The sequence below is a fragment of the Tenebrio molitor genome, chromosome 2 (assembly GCF_963966145.1).
Source record: "Tenebrio molitor chromosome 2, icTenMoli1.1, whole genome shotgun sequence".
Classification (NCBI taxonomy): Eukaryota; Metazoa; Arthropoda; class Insecta; order Coleoptera; family Tenebrionidae; genus Tenebrio; species Tenebrio molitor.
The window spans coordinates 21,782,633-21,807,526 of NC_091047.1; positions in this window are offsets into that span (position 1 = coordinate 21,782,633).

Genomic DNA, 24,894 nt, shown 5'->3' on the forward strand with positions numbered 1-24,894 from the left:
AGCTTTAACAAAAATTCAAATTGTATGAATAGGTACACTCACACTAAGTCGATTGAACTATAATGTTACATTTATTTAGTTGAAAAATTTACACAAGAACTAGAAAACTAGAAAAACTTGCAATGGTGGATGAAAGCTTGGTTTACCGCTTCGGTTAGAATCATAAAGTCGAGATGTTGAAATCCAACAGTAAAAGCTTCTAGCTTACACAACCTGTGACTTCCAATTCTGGTTTTATTCAAATTAATTATTGCGATAGTGTCTTATTTGATTATGTTGAAAAACGAATATTTTACAATTTTCCTCTGAGACAACAAATCATGAACAATCGTCATATTTGCATATCGCTAAGTTTTGTTTGACGTTCAAAATTGTCTAAGAATACTAGGAATTACAGATATGGTGAACAAGATGAATATAACTTTGACCACGTTCAAACTACTCATGCTAATTAATTATTTTTGTTGGCAAAAATTGTAAAAATGATTTCTTTTTTGTTACTAGAGGTTTTTCTATTTTTATCTACGATCGTGTAAAAAGTACGCTTTTTGCACTAAAAATCGTTGTCAAAGTTGACGTTTAGTGAACTGACACTACTGACATAATCGTGCCATAAAACTTTTAGTACACGCTTTTATGGCACAGAACTGTCAGAATACAACAATACAATTTGTTGGAAACATTGTTTAGAAGTAGGTTGCTAAACGACGTGGTTGTCAAACGACTTTGGTTGTTCATAAAATATTGAATCAATAATAATTATTATTTTATACAAATTTATGTTGAATGTTGTAAGACATACGTGTAAAAAGTTCCTTTGTTGCACTCACATCCTTTAGAATACTCCCTCGTACCTCGGTCGTATTTTAAACCCGTTCGTGCAATAAAGGATAACTTTTTACACTTACATCTTAAATAACTATTATCTACCATGAGGGAAATCTTAAAATATTTCAAACGAGCAAAAATAACTGACACAACACAAGACTTTCTACATTGAATTTATTTAAAATAAAATACAAATTTTAGATAAATAATTCTGATATTAATTCAATCTTTTGCTAAATTATTTTCTAGAGGTCTTGGATTTTCTGATGGGTTATGAGTCATATGTGCGCAAACGACCAATATCTGTCTCAAGTAGACGCTACAAACCGACCGGAAAACATCGTCATTCGTTACGTTAGTTTCGTCCCGTAGAGGTCTCTAAAATAAGTGTTCCTCAACATTTTACCCCGTCGCCGTCGCTAAAGTAGTCGATGTTTTCAGTTTTCATTTACAGATTTTTCACTGGTTTATAGCTTTGCTTTCGCATAGATATTTCCAAGGTCACAGCCCATGAGAGAATCCAACACCTCTACCCTAGTCATGCATTGATTTAGTTTAGTGAATCTGCTTTTAGTTTATTATTTTAGGTAGTTGAAGTCAAAATAACTTTACTGCTATGTATTGAAATATTCATTAATAAATTCATCATTCACTTTGAGTTCCCGCCGCCACTGGATGCAACTACTACAGGGTTATTCACGTAAGATAATGAACCTGACCAGGTAAAAATGCAACCCAAAATACATTTTACAGAGCATTATGATAACGAAGTAGGAATCGAGATAGCTTTGTAAATTGTATTTTCGGTTACATTTTCACTTGGTCGTGCTCGTCATCTTACGTGAACAACAGCCAGACTTTCCATTCAGTGATTATCAACCCTGTAGGAAATATGTATGATGCAATGACGTAGGATGAAGCGTTGCTGGTTCTCCGACTAATAAAAGAGAATGCAATAATTTAAAGTAATATCTCAATTAATTTTTTTAATTGATTCGCTATACGAACTTGTCATGAACCAAATGAACATTAACCTAATTATTTACACACCCCTTCAGTTCCACACAACAAACAACAAACACCCTTCCTTATACACTTAAACTGAACACCTTTTTATCAATAAAATGATGAGGAGTGACGTTAAGGTTTTGCTTTTCTTGATATTTTCTACATCACACTATCACTTCGTCTATTATTCCATTTTGGTGGATTTCAATACTTTTCTTTACTACCTCCGTTATAAAAAAAAACATTTCCTCCCTCTCTTTAGGATCGAACGTATGGTATTTCTCCCTTGAGGAATAAACGACAGATTGACATTTCTTGAAATCACAGTTTATGTAGGTATTCATATAAATTGTACCGTGCGACAAATAAAAATAAATCGTATGTATTTAAAATATTTAACCACATTTTCGGTATATTCACATATTGAAGATACTGTGGTTTACAAATTATGACGCATTTCAATTTCACCCTGTATGTTCTATGATTTTTCCACACATTTTACAACTTTTCGTTCCCCACGTGATCGAACAGACAAATAACTCTAGACGCGATTAAGCTGTTAATGCAGTTACGGGGTGACTACGTCACCCGCCTCGGTCAAAATCCGATCCGGGCCTGGGTCCGGGCGGTCCCGGAATAATACCCGCCATTATACTTATTACGGTTTATTACGGCAACGCAATCTGTCAGTGTCGGTTCGAGTCGGACACAAGAAGAGATCTTGGTCGGACGTCTGCATGGGGGACACACGGGTTTATGTAATGACATTTCTCGGCGGGAAAGCGAGTAATTGAGTTAGGTAACGCGAACAGTTCCGGCCGAACACCAGGTGGCGCCGTTGCAGCACCAATAACGGACGCGTCAAATTGATATTCATCTCTTACTGTCCCGTTCTGGTCCCGCTCCGGTCCCGCTCTCAATCCCTTATTACACGGCGACGCTCCCCGGGACGCGTCTACTTTATTGTGGGACGGTTTTTGCCCGCCATCTAGCGTTGCCGCACCGGACCACCTCGGGCACAAGTGCAACTAACTAAATTGCTTCTGATTTAAACGAGACGTTACTAAACTAACTAAAGCAGAGCTTGCTCACTTTAATTATGGTATGCGATGCTACACCGATTTAGTTAGATATTCAGGTGCATTATCATAATTGAGCGGAAGATGGCGGACTGCTTTGTTGCGATTATCAAAAAGGGCTCTCTAAATTTCAACGCAGACTACCTACGTGTTTTTGTGCTCTTCATAAAGAATCTAAGCTTACAATTTTAATGTTATTGTTAAACAACGGAGATGCAATCAGTTATGATATACTTTTGTAAAAATCTCTTAAGTCTCAGGTTACACTTCGTGAATGGAATTTCAAACAATTTATGTTAGAACGTTGTTGCACTTCTGAGAGTAAAAGCACTAAATTACTTACCAATCTAATTCTAATAATAAAAGCACGTTTTTTGTGACGATTCCTTCGGTTTATTTCCCCTTGCACCATTTCACAAATTATTCATGCAACTCTTTTTGTACCTATACGTTTTTTGATTTTGATTGTATTAGTTTTGCACTTTCATTGATGGCAGCTTCTTGATTAATTGTTACGTAATGTCTACATAACATAACGTTTTAATACTAGTTTTCCCGACTACGTCCCCACTTCCATTTTTATATTGCCACAGTAATCTGCCCTCTATTTTCATTTTAGCGGCTTTGTTATCTTCGTTCACTGCACCAAGATTTTTAATAAAGTGGTCCAAATGTGAAAAAAAATTAAATTTAGACTTATCCGTCCTGAAATTTTTGATTTTTTAAACATTTCTTTTACTAGTATTTTGTAATCAAGAGTTTTATTATTACGAAGTAAATGTTAAAAAAATGTTTTAGGGTGATCTGATTTAATTATTTTAATTTTAAATTGCATTATCTAAAGCCCACTTGATTATAAACAACCAAGTAATCACTTCAATTTAGCTTAAATGGTGTGAGTACACCAGTATTAAAAGTGGCAAATGACCACAGCAGGCTACATATCATGTTAAAAACATCTAACCAACCATGTAAGATGGTATTGGCTATTCTCTGCAAAACAAAAGCTAATTCGTAGATTGATTCATACAGTTTTAATGGTCACTTTATCTATACATTTTGTGTAGAATTAATTTTTAACATCTTAATTTTGAAAACTTGTGTATTGTCTTCCGGAAATTCATTTTTTTATCTGTTAATGTTGTGAGTTATGGTCGGACACAGCTTCGTATGTATGTACAGTTGCGGAATTAAAATTTCGGGCACTATTGTCAATGTCATGATGTCTTTTTGGCATTCAAAAATTGTCATTTGTGGCATAATAACAGGTAGGCAACATATCAAAGTGATGATTTAATTACACTCAGTGCAACTAACTGAAATTTCAAAATTCAAAATTGATTGGGTGACTGACACAGAAAAGTTTAATTTTTGAATTGAGTCATGATGACAGTAGAAGGTGCTTTACAGAGATTTTGTTGAAGTGACAGAAAAATAGAGTCGATTGTGAACGACCAGTCGTCAGTGTGCAGAGTAAAAACACAAAAAGTGAGGTTAGATTTAAACAGCTGATCCGTAATCTGTAATCCGTGGTGCGTTCACAATCGACTCTTTAACACCTACTTTGAGGATAAATTTAAATGAACGCCCGATACATTGTTGACTTGTGTTTCACTTAGTAACAATTTTTGTAGTTTAGTCAACATTCACAACTATTAAAAAATATGTTATTATACAACGCAAAAGACAGAAGCAAACATAACCTTATAACTCATTTCAATTGCAACTAATTTCTAAAAAGATGCCTTTCTTGATTTCACAGACATGGAGACAAAAATTTATTATACAAATTTATTGATACCCTTTAGACCGGTGAACCTATTATTATTGTGTGTGTATGTGTTATTATTTGTAGCTGTTGTCCCATTTGTAAAAAAATAAATCACCTTATACATTCCTTTTTTAGTGAAGATTCCTAATTAAGTAACATTAAGTACATAAACGGATATTACTAACGTTGATGCAAAAATCTGTGTTTGAAGACACAAAAAATATGATGATCCCATAGCACAGTTCATTTATTACCTCTGTTAGATAATAGATATTAAAATATTGTACAGTAATAACTTTCACATTGTCATTATAAAACGATAACATTCATTGCCTATAAAAGCAATTTACAATTAACTGTAATTCAATGATCCACTCTGTTAAAGTTATTTAGGACTTAAATTAGCTTTATACAAATAATCGCTTTGCTGACTTTATAAATAGCAAAAATATTTTTTTAAATCCAAGATAAAACACAATTTTTACAAATCAAAGAGCATATTAAGAAACAGGCACCTACTTGAGATTCTTTGGATGATGTTTTGGCATTTGACGAAAACTTTGAATGTTGGAATTGAGTAATGAATAAAATACTTTCGGCAATATAAAATATAGACTCTAAAAAATATTTCAAGAACATTAAAAGATGTTTTTACTTAACATTACATTGATCATAACTAAAGATAATAATTAAATTTCGTGTTATGGCCCAATTCATTTGACGTGAAAACTTGCAAATATACATATTTCATAGGAAAGATAAGCAAATACATGGCGAAATTACGTGTGTTACAGAGAAAACAAATTACATTTTTTAATAAGAATAAATAGTAAAATTCTTTGAAAACTGTTGCAGACCCATCGCTATTGAGACAGATTAGTCTTTGTGAAATAACCATAATAACAAATAATAACAATAATCTTGACTATTCAATTCACCTGTCATTTTTCAAATATTAACCAATAAAATAGCAGATATTTACATTCGTAGCCTAGCAACAGCAAATTCCAGCGAATATTTCACAAGTGAAAATATTACTGGGTATTAGTGGTTGCAGTGAATATTTTTAAATTTTGTTCATTGAATAGTCCCTCGAATACCACTCTTAGTCTCAGTTAAGTTGAGAATTTTGAAGAATTGTGGTGTTGTCACTCACGTCCCCACGCTTGAGAATACCACTCGTGCTGCGCACTCGTGATATTCAAATTCAAGCGTGGGTGACATTCGTGATAGCACTATAAAAATAATCGACATAACTTTGCCTGCTCGTGGTATTATATGTGAGTATGTATATTACGGTGAGTTCTCAAATATAATTTTGATTAATTCTTATCTATAAAATGTTTATACCTAAATTGCCGTTATTTTGAGAACATAATTCATGTGTCATATGATCCCTTTTCAACCATTTTTATTGGATGAAATAGGGTAGTTCGAGGCTATCACAGCAATAATATAATTACGTATCGTGCGTTCATTTAAATTTATCCTCAAAGTTGGCATTGAAGACTCGATTGTGAACGCACTATACGGATAACGGATCAGCTATTTAAATCTTACACTTGTACACGAGAGGTGCGTTCTCAGACTCTCCAACGCCAACTTTGAGGATAAATTTAAATGAACGCACGATAGATATATAAAAAAAATCCATAATTTTATTTTTGTCTGTTTCTAATGGAAACATTTGTTAAATTTAACAACTAAAAATATTTCTTCGAATCGTTCAGTTATAATATTGATAAAGTTAAAAAAGATGTAGGTACTGATATAAGAAAGAAATAAGTAAGTCGGTTCCAAAAAATACTGTTTGTAGATTTAAATATTCTTCATTTATATTCATTATATGCTCCCATTAAATATAAACTCTGGATGTGATCGATGATATGACTCCTGAAACCGAAGCAGCACATTCAACTTGTCTTACGGACTTTGCAACTAGGTTTCACTCATAGATATCCTCTATGATAATCGTACTACCTCGTATTATAAGTGAATATATTCTAATTTATGATTTTTGAACGATTATTTCCTTCATGTGTTTAGCAACCAATTGCGTGACAAATACTGACCAATCAAAACGAGAAAAAAAAAACGATAAAATTTCTCTAAAATACACATGTGGAATAATCTGATAAAAAATGTCGGTACATGATTTTTTTTTTAATTATTTTGAATAAAAAGGATTGGAAATAATGCGTTTGGTTTCATAATTTTTTTGCTAATGAACTCAACATCCATAAATTATTTGGTCAGAAGACCAATTATTATCAAATAAAAGCCCTCGACTTCGTCTCGTGCTCTTATTTGCTAAAAATTGGTCTTCTGACCTCATATATGGATGTTTTCGTTCATTAGCAAAAAAATTTCCGATAAAAAATTTTGCACTTGGGATATAGTAGACTATTTCCTTCGAAAAATTTAAGCCAATCAAAAAGCTCGAATATTTGAATTTTAGCCAATAGCGATCGAATTACAGCGATAATACTGCACTAGTGCAATTATCGATAATTTGCACTAGTGCCAAATTTTCGCGTAGTCCTAATTAAAAAATCATTTGGTATTAATTTTATATTTTAAAAAGAATTACGATTATTTGTACTTACTTATCATGTAAATTTTTCTCAGGAAATAGTCTGCCAAAATATCCTCTCGTGCATGTCAAATTGTCGATAATTTGACATGCACTCGGATATTACTAGTGATAATTTTGAATTGATTCTGAATTATATTCCATATTAAAAATTAAATATTTGTTTAAATAAAAATGGGAGAAATTATATAAAAGAGTATTTTTAAAGTCCTTGCAGGAGATTAAATTATTCAGAAAGTGGAAAATCTTTAGTTTTTGCTAAAAAATGTCTAAAAGAACTGCCATCTCTCGAGGGACACATTTGGCTTTGAAATTTTACAAGAAATGCTCGTGCAACGAATCAACCTGTAAATATTGTAGCAAAAATTCAATTTCATCCCCAAAAACTTATTCTTTGTTTTATTTCTGAACAGACTTCCATTTTTTAATTTTCAAGAGAAGAACTTCTACAATTTATAATTTATTCCCAAAGTGGACAATGTTCAGACGATATCCTTGTATTCAAAGCAGTCAAACATATTTGCTGCTTTAGTCAGAAAATAATAAGTAACGCGAAAAAACGGACGCAATTTCACTCATCAGAACTCTGCGTAATTTGCAGAAATAGCTTGTCGATAACACTTGCACTTAAAACGCTGCCAGTAATAACATCTTCCACAGTGTCAGCCAATTCAAATTAATTAGACAAACTTGTTTGGTGTCTCCGTGTGCTGTCAACGTTCCTGATTGTGTGAACAGTTAATTTGTACAGGTTTGCACGATTATGACAAAGTTACCTCTTCAGCGACGCAATGTTTCGAGGGAGGTCCGCTTAAACGCCACAAAAATACGTCGCTATATTTCCGTCCTCTTTAAGCGGCTGTTTGCAGATAACGTTTTAAGAAAGTACCCTCGAGACGGTTGCTTAGGGCTGTCAAAATATAATTTATCCCGCTCGGGGAAACCTTCAAAGACCGGGCTTCTAACAAAACACCGATTGGTTACAATGACACCCTTCAGCGGATTCAGTTAGATTTTAAGGCTTTGGTGTCCCAAAACCCGAGACGTTCTCGTTTTCCCTCCTCAGTGAAAAGCGTCATCTGGCACGATTTGCCAAAATTGTCGAATTTGAAAAAGTTGCAATAATGCTCGAATCGAGTGGAAATAACGCATTCACGTCTCTTTATTTGGAGAGTTGCACAAATCTTGACGAACATTCCCGTCGAAATTAACTTTGCGTTTTATGGGGATTAGGGGCGAGGCCTACAGGTTGGAAAAATGTATTTTACACTTAAATGCTTTTAATTTTGAAAGAGAAAATGTACGGGGCGGAATTGCCAGAACAACTCCCCGAGCTGCGCTTCCCCTAATATCGTGCACTGTTTTAATCAAACTCGAGTTAAGGCCAAGAGAATTGGGTAAAAGTGGCCGCAAAGGTTCGCGCCGGCCGAAAAGACAATCGATACTCACCTGGAAGCTAAAGGAAATTTGTCGGATTGTGTGTGTTACTTGCATGTTCCCGGGGGAAGAACAGGCGGACTCCTGGCGAGCATCTGCGATCGTTAGCGAACAAGGACGACCGAGCGGTTCTCTTTTTTTTATCGCCGGATGATGGGACGTCTCCGGAGTTTATGTAGCATTGGGATTCTTCTTAATATCCGAGGCGCTGCTTTAAAGCTATTTATGAATCATAAACACGCGATAAAGAATTGTGTCTTCCGTTTTATGTATTCATAGCAACTGAGCTCTTTCGCGTTTATTTGCTCGGAAAAGTTTGCAAATAAGAGAATGCTTCGCTTTAAACGCTAACGGTACTTTAACCCTTTAAGTATTCATTGCAGTTATCATTCGCCAATTTTATTCATATTTGCACAGAACTGCCACTGTTGAAATACTCTTACTCTCTTCGATTACATCAGACATTTAAAATTAATCGACCGACCCGGGGGAGTTTTTTGCGCGGTGGCGGCGGGTTCGCCTTTTGCCAACAGCCACCCGATTCGATAATGGGGAGCCGCTGGCTCTTTCATTTACTATTCATCATTTTCTTTAATAATGCAGCTACGCAAATAATTAAGCCGAGTTATGTCGTCCACACACATTTTTCAACACTGAAGAAAATTACAACATTTTAAAGAAACTTATTTCTCAACCCTAGATTTTCCACCATAAAGAGTAGGTTACTACATAAACTGGAAAAGTTATTGTTGCATAGGGCAATACCCTTTTCAGACGTGGGAAGTTTACACGCACGAGCGTCGCGAGTATTGTAAACCCATGCGCAACATCGTGCTTTATTCGCAATGCCATTTATCAGTGAGACATCTGGTGTGAATTGTACGAACTAAATCAAGTCATACCCAAGTCGGTGGCTATTTCAGTGGTTTGTGTTTTTAACACAAAATAACGGTTTAATTAAAATTTATTATTTATAAATGACTAAAAAAACATCGACAAAAAAAATGTTGTGGTTTTGCCTGTAACACGTGCCGAAACAACGAACCAGAAGCATGTTTCTATTATGTGGAAATTCACGTAAATCCAACGACTTATTTTAGAAAACAATGCACAAACAGAAGCCGGGTCGAGCGCGAGTATGACTTGCAATCTCTCAACAGTGGCGCCCCCAATGGTAGCCGAAATCGCCAATAGACAAGTAACACACCCATATTTTTGCCCTGTGCTATTCGATAATGGATTACTGACAGCATGTTTATGTAGGAACGCAGTATTATCAATTTAGAAGGCAGTGTAGTGATTATAAAAATAACAGCAACATGTTTTAAATTTGTGGACTGGTTTTCATTAAACGAGCGTATATTTTTAATTTTCTTTTTTCGTGGGGTAGTTTTCTTCGGAACATCGTTCGCCAACCGAAATGAGGTTATGCTAATGAGAAAAATGAGCCGTGTGGCGAATAATAACAATTAAATTCCGGTTAAATCCGGTGCGTCCGGGAAGGCGACGCGCGTCCAAATGAAGAAATGTAGAGGAGATTAGGAGAAGACACGCAGGTCTGTGGGTTACCGGATATCAAACAAATAAACCACATTTAGTACAGCGATACATCCAGACATTCGAGCACTTTATTGCCCGAGAAAATTTATCGTTTTCGAGTGTTTGCCATAAAAATACGAATCAAACAACTTTATTCTGCTTCGATTTAAATTACTACAGGGACGTCGGGCGTTCAAATTAAATTACAAACTCTTTAAAATTAAATAAAGTCGCCAACAAGTGTCTGATCCGATAAAGTGTATTATTTAATCTCTCGTCAGAGAGGAATTCTCTTCATTAATTATTGTTAAACTAGTTGACGAAGTATTCCTGACACTGCACACTACAGTTGATATCTTTTTTTATTATTTTTTAGTTTTATTGAACAATGTTTAACAGTTGATACATTTTTTTTGTATTTTGTATTTTGCTTGTTTACATTTTTCAAATATTTTTTTTGTAGAATCCAAAACAATCGATAATAATTTTACTGAAGCACTGAAATGCGATATTTATAGAAAAATGCTTGATATAAAAGTTTTAAAAAATTGTAAGTTATTATCGCAGAGAACAAAGACTTCTTTTGAATCCACTTTTGTTACTTTTGTTTTTAAAATAAAATGAAAAGAATTTTAAGAAGGGAATGCAAGGGTTACCTCAACGGTGTTCATTCACTCCAATCGCCTGAAGCCATCGAGGAGCCTCCATAAAGCCTGCAAGAAAAAAATCTAAACGCAAGTCTCCACAAATCCGAGCAACCTTCGTAGATTTAAAACGTTACGAAATGACCGTTTTAATCTATTATTTTTTAAACGATCCGTTTCATTTCCACAGCCGGAGGAGTCCGGACTGGCTTTCTAATCAACCTAATTGTATCAGACCCGGAGTTAAAATTGACCGCACGTTTCTCGCTGAATTTAGCAGCCCGGAGCTGCATGCAAACGTGAAGGAAGCGGCCAGGTGGTCGCATCCCTGGCAATTAGTTAAGTAGGGGTTGGTCGCGTGTCCGCTCTAATCAAAGACACTTCCAACCAAAACGGATGCGTTTCGACTTTGTGCGAACATCATCGGTTGTCGCGGGGCGAAGAAGAATCGCTCGGATATTTTTTGTCTGACTGGGTGTGTTATATATCATAGGGAAATTACGGCAAATGCGGCAGTTTATAGGCTTTGGAATTTTACTGGCAGTGACACTCTATTTTCCTTCTGCTAACTTATTCACTTTACAACAAGAAATAACTGCAATTCACGGTTTGATCTAGAAAATGGAAGCGACGACGTTTCATATTTTATGGCGTGTGCTTTTCGAATACATCAACGAAAAACTCGTCGAGGTATATGTAAGTTTTATTTCTATATGCATACCGAGAATTCGGGACTCCATTGTTGCTCATTTCGATTAACTCTGCAAAATGGGAACTGCGTTTGACTGCGAAAACAGCAATTTTGTCTAAAGGCGTTTGCTTCGTTCAACCATCACCGGTACTTACAAAATACACCGTCACTATCTAGTTTCAAAATGTTTCAATTAAACTGTTCGATAATAATTAAATGTCAATTTATTTGCGTGCGGTCCCTTCGTTTATTTCAACAAATATTTTTACATTCGGATAAAATTTAATTATAATCAATAATGCGAGCTGAAATTGGCACCCAGAAAATTTTGTATTTTTTTTTCTCTTATTGAAACTTATTTTCAGGAGGTTAAACTAACTACATATTTGGTCATTTTCTAAACTATTATATAATAAATAGCAGATTAATCAATCGTAGAGGTTCCTTAATGTTATCATTTAATTTAACTAGCTTTAATTTTCTAAGTAATTAAATAATTATTGTTAAGGAAAGTTTATTATAAATAAATACGAGTATAAACTTTGTTTGTAAATTATTATTTGTTCCAGGTTAACATATGAAGTACACTGGATGCCACTCTTTTGTTAACAGGTGAGCAAATTATCGCTTACATTATAAAGTTTCTACAGGGTCATTATAAATGATTGTCCTATCGCAGTTGGCGTTGAAAACCCACACATATTTGGGATGTGCCGCTAGCTTCGCAACGTTAGACAAACTAGTTGACAAATTTACACTACCGCCAGCAGCGCTACCTATCGGCGATACTAGTCTCACTCATGTTATAAAGCTTGCGGCACATTCAACTACGTCACCAAAGCCTACTGCGATGAGACAATCATTTATAATGACCCCGTATTATACATATTCAAATGTCATAATTGTTTTGACGAGTCTTTATATTGGGTGATTCAAAATGATTGTGGATAATTATGGCAACTGTGTGGGTAGGAGAGAGTTGACATTTCTTTGACACTTCATAGTCGCGCAATTTTGAAAATTGTCAAGTTAATGTGCAATGTTAAAAAAAATCAAATCCACGCATATGAAATGTCATACAAATGTCAACTCTACCCCACTCATACAGTTACAACATAAATTTTCGTACATAGTTGCCATACTTATCCACAATCATTTTGAATCACTCAATACATCGTGTTATGAAAGGAAGTAATAAATGATTCTTATAGTGAAAATAGTGAAATTAATAGAAAAATTATCCCAATCTGCTAGTATGTAATGAATATTAGCCACGAGCTACCAACTTCATATTTCTGCGTAAAAGTCATCATTACAAGCTCGTTGAATAATATACTGTACAGGTTTTGATTTTTTAGCGAGTTCTTTGTTTAACTAAAACACAAACAAATCTCAACTCGTTGTCCGTTCAAAATTGTCATAAAAGTTTGAAAGTTTTTAATTTTCTGTTGATTTATTTTCGAACTAAAAGTATCAGTGATTGAATAAAAAAATACCATATTATATACCGAGTATTAAATTTAATTTCATATCTGTGTTAGAAATGAAATTTATTTGTAGTAACATTTTTTAGTTATGAGTTTTAGTTATTAAATTAGAACAAAATCAACAAATCTATTTAATGCTATATATCGGGTGTTTATTTAAATTTCCTGTCAAAATTGGCGTTGAAGAGTCGATTGTGAACGTACCACTCGTGTAAAAACCTAAGATTTAAACAGCTGATCCGTGATCAGTAATCCGTAGTGTGTTTATGTGGTTGTGAAATGGTAGCAAACCCTGTGGAAGAGTAGATTGCAGAACGAATATGCAACAACCTATTTTTTATCATCAATACCTCTACATGTACATATCTTAGCTTTAGTGCATTCAACTGGTAACTGTTTAAGATATTTACACTTTTAAATCTGTTTGAGTCATTGAGAATAAGAAACAATTTAGAAATTGAAAATTGCTTATTTTTTAATGTCATTAAGTGAAGGTTGAAACTGAATACATATATAGAATCTGTTATTTTATCAACAAACATAGGATGTTATAAAAATGTAAAATAGTATCTAGTACAATTACCAAGAATTCATATTTTCCCGGCTCCTCCGCCATTTTTTCCATACTTTTACATAGCTCTTGTCACTACATTTTTAGGTTTATTTATTATATCATCATGTTGTGCTTTCAAATATTGCTCCTTTTCTACTAATACACTTAAAAATTATTTGAAAGACGATAAACCTTGTCTATAAAAAAAAAATAATTTTAACTTAGATTCATTTTTACGCAACAAAATATTTCGTTTTTAGTAAAGTTTATAATTTTCTGCAAAATTGAAACTGTGCATCTCAACAAGGTCCATGAAATACTCGAGTGCATATTGTTCCTTTGACCGTACAGTAGAAAGCAGAAGCTAATTTGCTTAGATGTTTCAGCGTGTATTTCAAAGAACTCGCTGTGCTTTAATCTAATTTATTGTGGAGACAGAATTAAATCAGCATTTTTCAATAGAAACCACTATATGCAGGGTATTTCACGTGTGATAGTGAGTCCGACGGAATTAAAAATGCAACCCACAATACATTTGCAAAGCAAACCTTGATATTGTCCGCGACGATGTCCAGGTTTGCTATGCAAATGTATTGTTGGTTGCATTTTCAATTCCATCGGGCTCACCATCACTCGTGAAATACCCTGTAGTAAATAGAAAGGGATCATTATAAATTAGAATTATGAAAAATTCAGATCTTTCGAGTCGAAGCATTGTCCTAATTGAGTAACACACTGTGTATGAATTTTTTGCTCTTTCGTTATTGACAATATCATAATCTGTAAAAATGAACTTAATACGAGTATACATAATATGCTCTTTATACTTTGTCAATACGGCAAATAGTTAATAAAAAGCTTCATTAGATTCTCAAAAAGTGTGTTGCTTCAACTTCTTCTCCTGAATTTTTGAACAACAGCTGAACTCTTGTATTTAGACTCGATACTTTGGCATTTTGATTCAGGACAGCTCTGATGAACTCACAATTCAACAACTGTACCAAATATTTCAACGCATTCTTCCAGATCCTGGTTAATAATGGCTAAAATCGCCTTAAAAATCAATTGTCGGGCTGTCACCTTGCTTAAATATATTTATCAACAGCTCCTACCTTTTTGTTTTTTTTTTTCATGAATCGAATTTTGCTATTGGTACAACAACAATTGGATTTCATCCTTAAGACCCAAATTTATGTAATTTGGTCAACATGTAATACCCACCATGTTACTGAGGTACCGTTGCATCCTGTTAAAATTTGTATTGGGTTGCGATGATCCGAAGGCAGATTATTGTTCCTTTTTGAAGTATTTATTTTATTACATATTTTATTTTATAAAATCTATTCATTATTATTTTCATTTATTATAAATATATATGGGAATTATGTGGGACTAACAAGATTCTGCTACTACTTACACGTCACGAATATCAATTAATGATTTAGAGGAGTTCGTCCCAGGCCGATTGCTTCTTAATTCTTTTAAAATATGAATTTAAGTGATGTAAAAAAATAAATTCACAATTTTCAAGGGCCCGCAACAATCTACGCGCTGCTGTTTACCTTTCTCGGACTATCTGCGTCACAGCATTTAATATGCAGAGTGAATGTACTAATATTTTGACAATATTGTATGTAGTGTTGTGGTAACAGTGGGCAAACACTAGGTGTGTCCATCAATCCGAATGATGAATAATCGTATGTCCGAGGCGGTTCAACTTTGCACCCTCCACCCGTTCGAACTCGAATCGGAACGTTTCTATTTGTGGAATTTTTTTCGTCTCTATTTCCGCAGTAATAACAAAGGGTAGAGAATCGGTGGCAAAATTTGATTTGTTTGGGGCGTTTCCGCGAACTAATGCATAAACAGAAGCCCATCACATTTTCTCCACTAGAACAACATGGGCTTCGTTCTATATCAAACACACCTAAATGCGTTACATTAAAACGGCAATTAGGGAGCGAGGGCGGGAAGTTGTGTGTGGCGGCCACTTTATTATCATTGTCTTGACGATCGTCCTTGTTTAAATTATAATTTCGCATTATGCACCTCCGCCATGAATATTTAAATTCATTTGGGTAGATTCATCTCTTCATTAGCCTAAGCTTGGGGATAACAGTAAAAAGAAGCTTTATTGAGTTAAGAAGTCATTATGACGTATAGGTTACTTCAGGCCAGTTAATAATAAGGTCGTATAATATGTAACAACCAAATAGCGGTGTCAAAAATTTTATTCCTAAAGAGGGAAAGTAAAAAAACTGGGCGACCACCGAAATAAGAGAGATTTGCGTATCTCTGTATGTTTGTACATCTTTGTAGTTTTAAATAATCAACTGATTTCGACGGAACTTTCATTGGTGAATAGCCTATCCAGGAGTGACGTATGATATATAACATAATGCTATCTTATCAATCAGTAGTTGGTAAAAAAACTGTACGGAAATAGAGTTGTCAATACATTTTCTCTCTTTTTTTTGTGAAAATATTTTCAAATTACAGGATAGACAATACACAAACAAAATAAATTCTTCGTATAACATTGAGTCATCACAATAAATATGTTCTTGTATTTGTGCAGATGTTTCACGAAGGTAGAGTTTCATCATAAACATTTTGTTCTGGGGTTTATCGTCTAATTCCTGTTCAGATTTCGAATCTCTTCTGCAACCGAAACAATACACTGTAAAATATAGCCACACATATCCCACTTTGACATTAGGGTGATTCTAACTTAATTTGGAGGTACTCTACCGATGGCTTTACGGATTATTATGGAAAAATAGAACAAAACAGGAAAAGAAAAATAAATAAGCGAGTTCATGTCCGATTTTTTTTTATCCGCTTGAAGATAAAATAGTATACCGGGTGATTCAGATTGGTATTCGCGCCCCTATATCTTTTTTATTTTAAGAAAAAAGTATAGCAAACCATATATATTTGTAAATCGCTTATGAAACTACAATAGATGACGTTGTCAAATCTTCTTTACGATGACATATGTCAAAGTTAAGACAGTCAACTTTTTTTTTAAATAGTACACTATACATTTCTTAGCCTATTCTTGTAAAGCTTTTTTTTATACATTTGAATATGTAAAAAAAGTTGACACTTACATCAGAAAAAAATCGAGAAAAAAAAATGATTTAATTTATTCGAAAGTGTTATTTTCTAAAAAGAGCTAGTTAGCCATGGAGACAATTGAATTTTGACATTAATAGCGTCAATTATTAAAGTACCTACATTTAAATAAATAGCTATGTTATAACCTGCATTTAAATAAATAACCTAACTTCTTCCTGACTATACCGCTTTGAATGCATACACGATGAATTTTTTTTAGCTATGTAATTCTTAAAATAGTGAGATGCAGGGAACCAACATAACGCGAATTTAGCATAGTAAATTCAGTATGGATTTGGTATTTCGTCCGAGTCTCAGTTTTCTGGCCGAGGCGCACCCGAGGCTGAACAAACAAGGTCAAATAATTTTATTTTTTGGCTACGTGGTAGTCTTGTAAATACTAAATAGTGACATTCAAGGAACAACATAATGCGAATTTACAAATGGTTGGCTAACTAGCTCTTTTTAGAATATAACGCTTTCGAATAAATTAAATCATACATATTTTATTTTTTTTCTCGATTTTTTTCTGATGTAGGTAAGTTTCAACTTTTTTTACACATTCAAATGTAGAAAAAAAAGCTTTACAAGAATAGGCTAAGAAATGTATAGTGTACTATTTAAAAAAAAAAGTTGACTGTCTTAAACTTTGACATATGTCATCGTAGAGAAGATTTGACAACATCATCTATTGTAGTTTCACAAGTGATTTACAGTGCCTTTTTTTAACGCTGGCCATAGGGATTTACATGCTAAAAAGTTTAGGGTCTGTTAATGAGCTTTTTAGTAGGGATTTTTAAGTGAAATTTGGTAGGATATTAGATTAGTATTTTATAAATCAATTTCAGTTCGGCCCATCGTACAAAACAAAATAATCACGGAGTTAGAGCAAAAAGAAGTTTATTAAATTTAGCACATGGCTTGCCAAGTAGGCTGACGTAATGTAAACTCAACAAATGTCAAACAGTAACAATTCTCAATGGACACCTTTTCAAATAAAGAAATGATGCAAGATACTAACCAAGACGATCATAAAAATTTTGTCGGAACATTTTGTAACTGTCTAACGATTATAAAACCTTCTGGGCAAGAAATAGTGCAAAAAATTAAAAGTACTTTTTTTTAATTAATTCCGTAATTATTTTATTTCTGTAGTATAAAATAAACTTAAATTGATTTATAAAATACTAATCTAATATTCTGCCAAATTTCACTTAAAAATTCCTGATAAAAAGCTTATTAACACGATCCAAAGTTTTTGTCATGTAAATTCCTATGGCCAGCGTTAAAAAAAAGGCACTGTATATGGTTTGCTATACTTATTTCTTAAAACAAAAAATATGTAGGGGCGCGAATACCAATCTGAATCACCCGGTATATCAATCAGAGTAGAAGGACTTTTTGTGCTTCGCCAAGTTGTCGACCTCGACTTCGTCTCGGACTTCAATCTATGGGCGTAGCACAAAAAGACTCACTTCTACTCTTAATGACATAATCTACTATTTTACGAATTTAAAACCTTCTGATTAAGTTTCTTCATTTTGATTTTAATGTGCAAAACCATTTAGAGGTATGTAATTCTTTCATTTTTTTTCAGTTTTAGTGACATTTCCAATTAAGAATGTTATATTGGTAATAATAATAAATGATGGACCACCGTTGTGAAGGAAAAATATCTCATCGTTGTTATTAACGTTTGCTACTTACTTTAACTAACATTTTTTTGTTGTTTAGTAAATTGTACTTTTGAAAAAAATTCGGCTTGTCGGTGTATATTTTTGTATTAATTGTTAATTACGTCGTTTACAAAGGAAAGCCATTGCAGCCAATTTTAATTCGTGTGGAAACACTCCGACTTCTAAAGAATTATTAATAATACATTGCAAAAACTGAGTTCGCCCTCGAGTTCAGCACTTAATTTGTAGTAATGAAATTTGTCGGATTTTTTGGCGCTCGTGTTATTATTTGTGTTTAATTAATTCCAGCCCCGAAGTGTTCGGATCAAAAGAAGGGAGCACCTGCTCGACGCAGTAACAAAACACCATATCTTAAATTAAATACCATCAAAGTAAATTGTTTCATCGCTTGCTTGGTATGCTAAATATTTGCTTCGAATGCCTAGCCTCGTGTGTCAATTATGGCGTTTTCTGGAGGCGAGGCGATGAATAAGAGACGGATTCTTCGGCAAACAACCGAAGGGTCGACGCTGTGTTTCACGGAAATTAAAACGGGAATATTCTAAAAGCAAAAATTTCAACAGATTCCGGCCCACTCAAAAACCGAGTTCCACGAGATTACTTCGGCGGCTCGTTTAACACCTGGAAGCGTTCATAATTGCGAAATTCTACTTACTCTCATTTTGTCGAGACCGTTTTTTAAACACTGCATTAGCTGGAATGCCACAAATACCAGAGCTTTTGAAACGACACTGTTAAAATTTCCCGCGAAGCAATTTTTATACAATTTTCCTATATTAACCTAACAACAATAACAATTTCACTGGCTTTATTTCTTTCTAAATAATTTATTTAATTTTTAATTAAACTTGACGTTAGTTCTAGAAATTTCTTATGGAAATCTAAACTGAAAATTTCCCCATTATACTGAAATTAAAGCATAAAGCATTAGTGCTGAAAAAAAGAAACTGAACTCTTCGCTTGGGAATGGTAAAGAACATCACTTTAAAAATGTAGCTTACAGAGGGTAACAATTACACAATCGCGCACAAATTAATTTATTGGTACTGGAAGATGTCAGCAAAATCTGCTTCAAACCTTAAGCAAATGATATATTTTTTTAAATATGTACTAAAATAATAAATAATGTTGGACAGGAATGATATAAAAGAATTTCAAAAAGGAGCTTATGCTTCGGCGTGCTATCCAATTAAAAAATAATTTTTTAGAGTAATGTAACTGACATAATTTGCTTTTTTCTAATGTGTTTCTGACCCCGATGCCGCTAAGCCATAAAACGACCGAAGCGCTAACAGATTCCAGTGCGTCCAAAACATTTAATGAATAATTAATTATAAGCAGCCTAGACCTTTCCACTGGTATCAAAATGTTACAATTCAACTTTTTGGATTTCGTGCTCTAAAGTACTATCCTTTACCTGGCATCTTCCTAATATCATGTTTTCTCACTCTTGCGCCTGCACACAGCTTTCAGAACGAGGATGGCCAATTTGTTAACGTGAGCCGCGCGCAAGTATCTTCCCGACAAAGAAATGTGTATGTGCGTGTGTTAAGCGGTGATTCTTTTTGATTTATGACAACCCGGTTTTAGGACTTACCGGCATCGAACTCAGAAACGGAATATATCTAGGGTGATAGAAGATGCGGTGCGGTTTTTTATACTGTGAATGAGTTTGAGTGAAAATTTAACAATTGCTGAATGCATGCAAGTCTGCAACTTTTGAACATTATTTTGAGTCATTTTTCATATTTGAAATGCAGCCAGTATAATATCGTATGATAGTAAGGTATAGTTTATTCCATATATTAGAAAATCTGGTGCTGGTAAAAAAAATTGATTAATTTCATTATAATTTCAGCTAACACAAGGACCATTAAAGTTGAAGATGTTTTCACAAATTAATTGCAAATTAGCTCAGATTTTAACTAAATCCGCGATCTAATTTGATACAGCATTTTTAATGAAAACAGCAAAACTTTGCAAAGTAGATGATGCAGGTTGGGTGCATCTACATGTTTTTAACATCGCAGTGTGCAGTGGGCTTTAGCCACGCAGTTCTGGTGTGTCTGTACTATTTAAGATAATTTGATATGATTGGTGATGTAAAACCTTCTAGATAACGTAGTTTTAAATTTACAAAACAAATCACCCCGCGACAAATTTCGTCTGTTCAATCACTTAACATTGCATTGGAAAACGATAAATGTACACGTATATCACAAGAACAAATGCACTCTTTTCATTGAAAAGGCTGAAATGTCTGCGACACAGACATTTGATTACTCTTATTGGTTTATTTTCAACAAGGTTCTGCAATATTCTTTAATATTAGTATTACAGCAAAAATGTGGAATTTCTTCCAGTATCTCTTCTAACTCATTAAATTATCATTTTAACACTTGATCTTTCAAATATCCAAATATTGCAAAAATGCTGTGCAAAATGTATTTTGGGTTGCATTTTTACCTGGTCAAGCTCGTCATCTTACGTGTCGTATATTGTAACATTCACTGACCGTTCTAAATGTTTCCTCTGTCCTTCTTCTCTACACTTCTCCTGTTGTCCTAGTCACTCCCCTTGTTTTTCTTTTCCGCTCAACAACGCTTCCTGTGTTACTTAAGAAGCTGCTTCTTAACTTCGCGAATCTCGTTTTTACTTGGTGTAATTTTTTGTCTACGATTTCTTACCATTTCTGTACCATTTGTAAATGTTCGAGCAATTTGTTCTCCTGTTTTTCATTTTCTTCTTGTAGTCTCCTTTCTTATTGTTTCAAAGAATTCCGTTATTCTTCTTTTACTTCTGGTCGACGTCTTTTTTGTTCCCCTGTTATTTCTTGTCATCACCTTTCTTGTTGTTCAGGAAGGCTTCCTTTGTTCGTCTTTCTTCTTGTAGAAGGTTCTCTTGCTCTTCTAGGAGCTTTTTCTTCCTGACTTGTAGACGCTTCTCTTATGTTACAAGCTTCCAGTGTTCTTCTCTTTCATTCTTACGACGCTTCCCTTGTTCTTGTTTTATTGCGAAGAGTGTCTTATTGTTCTTCGCTTTTCTGGATTTATTCTTAAAGGGCCTCGACGTCACTCGCGTAGGGGTATTTGTCACTCACTGGAATATTCCGGAAATTTCTTTTCGGTCCTAGTTTTCTCTAAATCCCACATTCCTGAGACTACTTCTAACGTTTACTGACTGCATATTATATGTTTGCCGATTTAAAGAGACTTTATAAAAGCCATCCGTTGACGTCACTTGCAGATTAGAGACACTTCTAAATAGCACTGCAATATCTAATAATAATAATAATCACGCAAAATAGGGAAAATATGTTAGTTATACCATTAATTGTTGTCTGGATTGTGTTTACTTACACACAGTGTAGGTTACCAATTAGAGTAGTGAAAGCATTTCCAACCACAATGCACAATTAGTGTAAAACTATGTGGCCGGTGTAACTATAAAGTAAACCTGTTTGTTTTGTTAACGTTGACGTGACATACTCCGTTTATTTGATTGGCGTGTGATTACCAAAACGTTAAGGCAAATTATAAATAATTTAATTCAGTCCACCCTTTCATCTTGCGTGAAGTTAATAAAACACTTACGTTACAACATAAATCAATGGTTCTGACACAGGAAATTACCTTGATAACGTAAAAATTGACACAGAAAAAAGTAACATTGCTATTAACGCAGCGGTTCGTTTGTTCCAGGATCTATCAGGGGCGAATTGATTTTCAACTATGCATTAACAAAATAAATTCCTTTTTAATTAAAAAAAAGTCGACCGGTGTAATTTGCGAAATTGAAATGGTGAAGAAGAACGTCTGCAGGGACAAAGTTCTAAAAAAGATTTTTAAGCATCTTATGTGTTTCCTTTGCATTAAAAAAATCAGTTGCGCTAATTAGAACGTGGGAGGCCAAGTCAAAATTTGCCGCTTTTAATTTCTTTCAACTTGTTCCTGTCAAACATATTATCGATGGCCGAAATTAAAAAGCGCCCCGAACTTTTAGCGAAACGGACGAGCCTAAGCACTGGCTCCGTCTTCGTCTTATCAAAATAAATTCAAATTTCGCCGGGTCATAAATTATTTAAAACAGCTCCTAACGCCGAACAGACGGCATGATACGAGTAAAATAAAAACACGGTAACAATTCTGAAACAATTCATTTAGATATTTACTCAAGTTTGAAAATCTAATATGCATATTAACCCTCGGCAACAGATCCGAACTGTTTATGCGGAATATTCAACAGGCCGTGTTTCTCCTCCTCGAGCACTTCCGAGAGAGACCCTTTTCCTATTCGAAAACACGCCAAACATTTTATTACCGTCATTATTTAAATAACAATAATTCGTTGCTCGCGACGTCTTTTCCGATCCGGCGGGAGCTTTCGGTGACGTCCTTTTTCGACTGGCACAATCGCTGCAATCGCAGCCCCCGACTGGGCGAAAATTGTTAAGAATTTCGAGTAAATTAGGTTAAGAGGATTTGTGCAAGTTAATTTTAGTAAGTAACTAAACCAGTTTGCTGAAATTTAGAGAGGATATTTTTACGCTTAGGGATAACGAAGTTTCTTTAATTTTCAGTTTCTTCGGCTCGCTCTAGGACCAACTACGCTCAGGTTATGAACAAATTTATTTATCTTTATCAACGCTTTGCTGAACCTAACACAATCACGTGAGAAAGTAGAAACCACAAAAATCGCTACAATCTCTTTACTCATGTTTACCTTAATATTCGTCTATATTAAATAAATTAATAACACATTTGTAAATTGCTTAGTTGTTAAAAATAAAAACCGAGTCGCAACTTGATGCGCAACTGTGCGTTATCATAATGTTTAATGTTTAGATAATATCGAGTGTTCATTTAAATTGATCCTCAAAGTAGGCGTTGAAGAATTGATTGTGAACGCACCACGAATTATAGATCATGGATCAGCTGTTTAAATCTAACCTCACTTTTTGCGTTGTTTGTGTTTTTACTCTCCAGAGTGCATTCACAATCGACTCTTTAACGCCAACTTTGAGGAGAAATTTAAATGAACAGCCGATACAAAATAAACGTACTGTAAAATATAAATGAGAGAAAATTCAAAAATTTACTATAGTATTTACTACAGAATGACGAAATGACAGTGAAAGTTATTTTCTCTTCAAAGATGCTTCCATTGGGTCTATTAAATACCTTTCCAATTTGTTGTTTGGCTACTTGACAATTATTATTTTAATTTTGCAATTACCATAATAAGAAAAAAATTAAATTGGATAAAAAGTATCAAGCCAAGAGATTTGGATAAAAATCACCAGTTGATATTCATTTTTCACTCTTTCATCTCATATTTTGTATCTATTTTTCTTGTACAAATTCCTACCACAAGGGATATACAAAATAAATTTACAAGTTTTACAAAGTTTAGTTTCAAAATATTTACCTCTTCCTTAATTCCTCAAAAGTTCGAGGAAATTACTCCAGAGACTATAACCTCAAATCCACATGTTCTTTATCTGCGGAAAAAAATTATATGTGAAAGTACGAGAGGGTTTTCCAAGATTTATGTGACAATTAAATTCAATGTCAAGGGCTGCAGCCACTAACAGATATAAATAAATCTTCTGAAGTAATTAAAAAGATTAGGTAATAACGCTTTTGCTTTTAACTTTTCAAATTAATAATTCGTAAGGTAGGAAGGTACACTTACTTTATTACCGTTGTACTGGGTTTTAATATTAAATCGTCAGCGGTTGGCAAATAAAAATTATAGTAAATAATTTCAAGTACTTACTGTTATAATTTATTAATTTATGGTTGCAATATCTGCAATATTTTTACATAATTACATTGAAAATATAAGCGGAGAATAATGTAAAATTTTAATTTAAATATAAAGATATTAATGATTTAGAGTGGAAATAGTTAAAGTGGCAATTTTGATACTTCCTGCAGGTTGTTGTAGGAATTGTTAACAACTAAGCTCGGTAGGGTAAGGTGAGCATTAGTCAATCAAAAAATAGAGTTTTAATAATAACGAAAAAATTATTAAAATCATAAAAAAATATTAGAAAAATATTTTACCAGGGAACAAAGGTAAAATAATTTCACTTTGCACTACTCTTTACCACACTAGTGCGGTAAAGTATGTCGTTATGTTATGGCATACAAATGTCATACTATGTAGCTACACTTTTATTAGGACTTGCATCGCTTTTTACTCAATTTAAAAATGGCAGCTTTTTAATTATTTTTCCTCATCTTATTGCCAACCCTACTATGTACCATGAGACAGTAGTAATGAATTGTTTTTTCTTAAAATTGTTGGTGAATTATTATTTTGTAATTTTTAATACACCCTAAACTATAGTATTGCCGTTATAACTTTTTATCTGCTCCGCCCACTAAAATTGACCAATCAAAATCAAAGCCAGATTCAATCTGTACAACTTTTCATCACATT